Source organism: Mastomys coucha, unplaced genomic scaffold (assembly GCF_008632895.1).
Source record: "Mastomys coucha isolate ucsf_1 unplaced genomic scaffold, UCSF_Mcou_1 pScaffold22, whole genome shotgun sequence".
Taxonomy (NCBI): domain Eukaryota; kingdom Metazoa; phylum Chordata; class Mammalia; order Rodentia; family Muridae; genus Mastomys; species Mastomys coucha.
Window position 1 is genome coordinate 258975166 of NW_022196905.1, and position 6394 is coordinate 258981559.

At 56.9% G+C, this 6394-nt stretch overlaps 1 protein-coding gene across 6 annotated transcripts in view; it reads left to right on the forward strand.

Moving 5' to 3' along the window:
• The window catches only part of Gse1 (Gse1 coiled-coil protein), a 360758-nt gene that overhangs the window by 310096 nt on the left and 44268 nt on the right, over positions 1–6394 (forward strand). Inside the window, exon 1 of one of the 6 annotated variants that reach the window (XM_031341587.1) lies at positions 5335–5494. The exons of the other annotated variants lie outside the window; for them this stretch is intronic. The gene's annotated coding sequence lies outside the window, so the exon portion shown is untranslated. Of the gene's footprint in view, positions 1–5334; positions 5495–6394 lie in introns of those variants that run through there. 6 annotated transcript variants of the gene reach the window in all.

The following is a 6394-nucleotide window of genomic DNA, read 5'->3' on the forward strand; positions in this document are numbered from 1 at the left end:
GGCCAGCCTGGTCTACAGAGTGAGTTCCAGGACAGCCAGGGCTATACAGAGAAACTCTGTCTTGAAAATAAAACAAACAAAAAAGAAACAGGATTTCTCCCTGCTGAGTTTGGTAGGCAGTGTGCGCCTTTAATCCTAGCACCCTGCATTCCAGGACAGCCATGGCTACCTAGAGAAACCATGTCTTGAAAAAACAGAAGCCAAGAATAAGACAAGGTTTCTCTTTGTGTTGCATCCTGCTCCAGCCTCCTGGATGCTGGGGTTATAAGCATGAGCCACCATCCCTAGCCTTTCGTTTCTTCTTAGGACCAGACAATACCCTACTGAATGGACATACTACGCTTTTAAAACTCATTCCCCAGCTGATGGACAAGGTATCACGACCATCTGACAACTGTATGATTAATTGAATGGTACTAGTATAAACATCTGTGCGGGATGCTTGTATGGTTTGAGTGTTCTTTGTCCTTGAATTTATCTACCATATAGTACATATCGGGACCCTGTTACATTTTCGTGGCTTAATATTCCACCATAGTTTGGTTACGTGGTTATTCACAGGTGGGCTGGACTGGCAACCCACAGTGGTGTCTGGAGGTGACCAGCCAGGCCGAGAGACCTAAAGCATAGAAGGGGCTGTCTGTGCTCTCTTTTCCAAGTTGCTGGTCTGATGGTTCTACCCGGGGCTGGCCTCCCTGTGAGGTCACTCAAGGAATTTTGTTGTTGTTGTTATTCCGTCATTCATTTCCTCCTCACGAAGACTCAGCCAATAGTCCTGGTCCCTGGGCATGTGGGGGTGTCTGTACACCAGCCCTAGAAACCTGGGTACCAGCCATACACATACACTGTTGACCTCTCCTACAAGCAGGAACTGGGATTCTGGGAGCTGTATTCAAGGCTGGCTCTTGAGAGTTGGGAATTGACTGTGTAGCATGTGCTAGGATAGTCCAGCCTCGGCACCACTGAGGTAAATACACAGCTTGTGTTTGAATGATCCCTGAATGGCACCTGGTCATCTAAGAAAGGTCTGAGTGTGGGCTAGAAGGTGGGAAACCACGGAGACATGAACTGGTATGTACCACGGCTAGTGGGAAGCACTGGAGGAGGAATGAGGGTGTGTCCATTGGTCACAGGCCTCCACACCAAGCTGGGACACAGGCAGTCCAGGCCCAGGAGCCAGTTCTGACAGGAACAGAAGCCAGGAAGGGGCAGCTTGTTCACTGAAAATTGGGTTTTGTGTAGGTGAAGAAAATAGGGGCTCCCATTGCTGGCTGGTCACTGCTCTTGGACACAGACTCACCCACCCTTGTGCTGTGTGCCCTTGAAGCCAGGGCCCCGCTGCCTGAGCCCTCTCTTTCTCTTTCCACACAGGCCTGCCAGGTAGTCAGGACTGGATGTGATTCTGGCTGTTCGGCGCTTTCATAAAAGCCTGCTAAAATAAGACCACTCAGGGACAGGGCCTCCTGGCTCTCCATCGCAAATGTTGACAGTGGAGAAAACGTGGCCAGGTTCCTCTCAAATATAAAAATAGGGAGTAGGCATGGAAGGAAATAGAAACCTGGCATCGCCACAGGGATGACACTTCAGTGCAGGACAAGGGCCTTTTGGGGGACAGCTCCTGAGTAGGGTGTAGGGTGGGGAGGCGGGGTGGTGTCACCTCCGTGGATCACCACGGGCTGTGCTTCATGATGAGGGCATAAGTCACCAGAGCAGACTGGGTAAGCAGCCCTGCCTCCTCTTCACCACAGAAAGAGGCTGTAACGAAGTTGAGTTGAGGATGATTGTAATTGGGGACTTCTACAGCTGTCCCCAGGAATTCACAAGCCAAGAAGAACTTGAACCTGAGCAAGGCCAGGCCACCGAGGGCAGTGGCCACTGGAGTGCTATTGGTGACATAAATGTAGTGCCAGCAATCCCAGAGCTTCTCTGGGGAGTCTCTGTCCTCTGGAGGGAGGGTCCAAGCAACCCCCTTTCACCCTTTCCTCCCCTGCCTGGCTCTGGCCCAGCCATATAAAGTTTAAAGGTTTTAAATGCAAATATTTCTCTTTTATAGATGCCAGCTGTCTCCAGAGAGTGCGATTTCTCCTTGCTCAACTTCATGGTCCAATTAGCCTCTCATATCTGAGTCCTAAAGAGCTGGGGGTGGGGAGAGCTGGGCTCTGAGCCGGTGGCTTAGTAAGCTGTTGTCTGGGGTGGCTTGCGGTAGCCTAGGTGGAGGGGTGCTTTGTAGGAGGAGGGGCCTTGAGCCTGCAGGGATAGGAAGCTGCTCCTGGCTGTCTGCTGGGGGCGGGTGGGGGAGGGGGCAGGGGAGGGTGAGCGGGGGAGGTTAGGGGCTGGGTCACTGGGTGGAGGGGCTGGCCCGGGTTAGGTACAGATTTTGAGGCTCCGGGTGGAGATGCTGGAGCAGGGGCAGTTGGTGGCCAGGACATTCTTCTCCTGTTTAGAAACATAAAGGCAGGCAGCCTGCGCACACTGGCTCCCTTCTTCTCCCCTCAAGTGCCCTCTTCCCGCCCGCCTTCCAGCCGTGCGCCACGGCGTCCCCATTCACCGGGGCTCCGAGGCGCTCACAAAGCGAGGCAATTAGAATTGAAAATCTATGCAAAACAGCTGTTAACTGGTTGTAAAGGAGTGCAGCTGTGTGCGGGGCGCGGGTGGGAGCCGGCGCTGAAAGCGCAGGAAGTGGCGCCGAGGCCCAGGGTTAAGAGGAAAAACTCCCCAATGGGCCGAGGGGATCCGCGAGGTCTTAACCCCCTCCTGCTGCCTGGGTGACCTCAGTTCCCAACAGCTAGCTGTCAGACCGCGTCTTAGGTAGAAAGAGGTCCACTGCCTTCCGTTCCTCGCTGTCCCGCATCATGGCCTGGGTCACAGGCAGCCCCCAGCCTCCTCGCGAAGTCATTGCTGCTAGACAGGGGTCTCCCCCCCCCACTCCCCCAAGCAGGCTGGGAAAAACCTGAAACTCGGCCTCCACAGGGTGTCATTCCCATACACCCTAGAACAGTTTAAGGAAAGGTAAATTCTGCTTTCCAGGCCCACTGCGGTCTGAATGGGTAAGGCCAGCCTGGAAAGGTGAGTTCCAAGAGGCAGGGATGGAAAAGCCTTCTAGGAGCATAGATCTAAGCAGGGCTTTGAAGAATGGCTGCCGATGTGGGACAGGGAAGAGGGGAGAGAAAGAAAAGTGGAGCCAGTCTGAGGCCTTGGTAGCTACCGTGAGGACGTGGTCAAGATGGATGGAGGCTGGACAGACTCCCTTTCTCTGCTACTCGGGCCCTCTCTGCCCCCTTCCAACCCTCCCAACCAGGATGGTTTTCTGGGTAACAAGTGTTTTTACCAAGTGGAGACTTCACCAAAGCAAAGATGCCGGAAATTCAAGGCCTCCCTTCCACAGGGCTTCCCTCTGCTGCAGAGGGAGAACCCGAACTCAGAGACACCACCTCCCCGTCTTAGTAACTGGGGTGACAAACTCTGCTGAAGGTGTCCTTGGGGGGGGTTGTCGGAATACCGCCAGGTGTAAATAAGCAACTGTAAGTCAGGTGTGTGTTCCAATTTCAGAACCTACAGGCAGGTTCATTGACACTTGGTAGTGGTGGTCACCACCTGCCTGGCCAGACCTGGAGGGCACTCGATGACAGGAGCCCAGCAAGCCTGTGCTAGGAAAGTCTCTTTGTGATGGTTAGTCTGGTCCATGCTGCGGTCTAGGTCTCCAGTACCCATGTGGAGATGCCGGATGACTAAGTAGTCGCCTCTGGTGAGGGCAGCTAGTCGGAACGGGAAAACACATCATCTTAAGTCTTCCCGCTCAGTCCCAGGTGGAAGACTGGAAGGCAGGACTCCACTTGACATTCAGGGTTCACTTCAGACAGGGTTTTCAGGTGGGACCATGACCCTGGTGAGGAGGCTCTAAGCCCGCCAGCTTGCTCTCTCACCTCCCTAACTCCGGCTGCCTCATGTGGCCCGCCTGTGAGCCTCTGGTATCTGTCCCGTGGCCTCTCTGAGCTGTGGCTCTCTCATTTTCCGTTTTGTTTATGGGGAGGCCCTTGTGAAACAGGCCTGGAGACATGATGTGTGTCCAGTGGATACCACCCATACCTGTCCTGGTTCTGGCAGACCCTGAAGGTCTGGAAACCCCTCCTGCCTCAGGTTTTCAGTTCACCTCTCGGAAAGGGTGGGATTTACAGAGACCCAGCTTAGCTGGGAAGGGCTGGAGGGATCCTTCTCCCTATTCTAGGTGGTAGGCAGGTATCCTGGGGTGGCAGAATCCTAGCGAGGAAAGCTGGGCACTTCTGTGTCCTAGACAGGCAAGTAAGTGTCCTGAGCTGGGAGATTCCTCCCACCTCCCAGGACTTCCCCTAGCATTTTATGTTTCAAATCCTCTCTCAGCCAACTTCCCCAAACAAACAGAACCAAGAGAAAGGACCCAGAGAGGGAAGGCTGTATAGCTCAGGTTGCTAGGAGGGGTGGGGGTGCAGCTAGAAGGAGGTTAGCTTTTAGCCTGGGAGGGAATTAGCAGTCCAGCCATACAGAGTACACATCTCGTTAACAAGGAGCCAGCCACGTGGCTGGCAGAGAGCAATTCCCACCCTTAAACTCAAAGGCCCTGCTAGGGATTACTGATTTCCTGGGGCAGGGTGGAGAGACAGTGAGGACCATCCATCTCCTGGTGACTGCCAGCATTTTCTGGCTTGGGTACACATAGCTGGCTCACTGCTGTCACCCTGTGGCCACCGTGGGTGTCTGTCACCCTTTTGCTACCTTGGACAGTCTGGGCTGCAGACAGACTCCTGTGGTTTGAGAAGCTGGGGGGAGATGCCTGACTCACCTGCTTGCCTGTAACCTTGAATACTTCCGGGCAAGTTCCTCATTTGAAACCCCGGTTGGGGTACGGTTTTCAGTGGAGCTTCATTGTATTGAAGGTGGGGGGGGGGCAGCCAGCTCTTTAAAAAAAAAAAAGCAAAACAGGTGATAGCTCATAGTGGTCACCCACAAATTTATAGGATGGCCTTCCCTGGTTCTCAGCAAACAGGTGATTGAACTTGGCCTCCTAGACACCCCTAGGGAGAAAGGTGCGACAAGATAGGGAGGAAGAGCCGGGTGTTGTTACCTGGGGAACCTGGCCCGCAGGCAGCGCGGCCAGGTGCGAGCTGCTCATTTACATGTTGTCCCCTCCCCCCCCCCCCCCCCCCCCCCCCCCCCCCGCCAGTAATCCAGGTGGGAAAGGGGTTGGACCAGCCCGGGAGGTTTTTCATTTTGTTTTTACGGCTCCAGGCCAGTTGTTTCTCTCTCCTGACACCTCCCTGTCCCCCTCCCCCCTCCTGCGTGCGATTCCCGGCGGGTGAAGGCGCCTCTCCCCGCCCCCACTCCCGGGGAATCCGGTGCATCCTCTGGGTCGCAAGCGTCGTAAACTTGCAGAGGTCACGCTGCCGGGAGCGACGCGAACTAACGCGTGGACCAAAGGCCGCGCGACGCGTGTGTGGGGCCAGGGACCCGGTGGCCGCAGGTAGGAGCAGCAACTCGGCCCGTCCTCGCCGCCCCCTCCTCCCCCGTTTCCCTTGTCGTTTGTGGTCGGCTAGGGTCTTGTGCAAGACTGGCCCGGCGTGCGCCCCCGCCCCGCGGCATCCGCGGCTTCTGCTGGCGCGGGCTCCGAGAGCTGCCCGCCGCCGGCGTCATCGGGAACAGATGGACGGGGGGTGCTGGCGCCCGCGCTCGCTCCCGGCGCTGTCCCGGCTGGCGCGGGAGGGAGGAAGGCGGGGGAGGCAGTGCGCGCCTGCCGAGCACTGCGCGGGCTTGTCCCGGGGCAGGTTTGGGGCTGGCACCGCGGTGGAAAGTTGAAACCCGCAGCGGCGCTAAGGTGCCCCCCGCTTCCCAGTGCGGTGGCCTCCGGGCTTGAAAGTATGAAAGCGAAGGATCATTAGAGAGCTGTGTAGATAGAAAGGGCGGGCGGGGGGATCCCGGGACCTCGCGACGACCTTGCCACCTCGCTGACTGCTCTCCGCGCGCTGGGTCTGGCCAAGGGACCCCGGCTACCCGGCTCGCCTTGTAATCCCGCGCCTCCCAGGTGGCGGGAAAGGGGTGTTCTAGGGGCTGGTCGCGTTGGGGGCGGGGACGCTGGGGCCCACAGTCCCTTTCCTCGCCGCCTGTGGGTGCCGAGGAATTTCAGGACGCTCCCTGAGTCATCCCGGTGAAGTGCCTGGGTGAGGTAGGGTGGGTGGGGGCGCCAAGAATGGGAAGGCGGTGCGCTGGGGCCGGTGGCGCGGTGGGTTGTGCCAGTTTCTGGAGGCGGCGGCCTCGCCTCTGACCGCAACCCCAGCTACTTAATGATGCCCCTGGCGCAGCGGCGCCTCCGTGGACTTAAGCTTCTCGAACATGGGCTCTTTAAAGAACTCGACCCCCCCCCCCC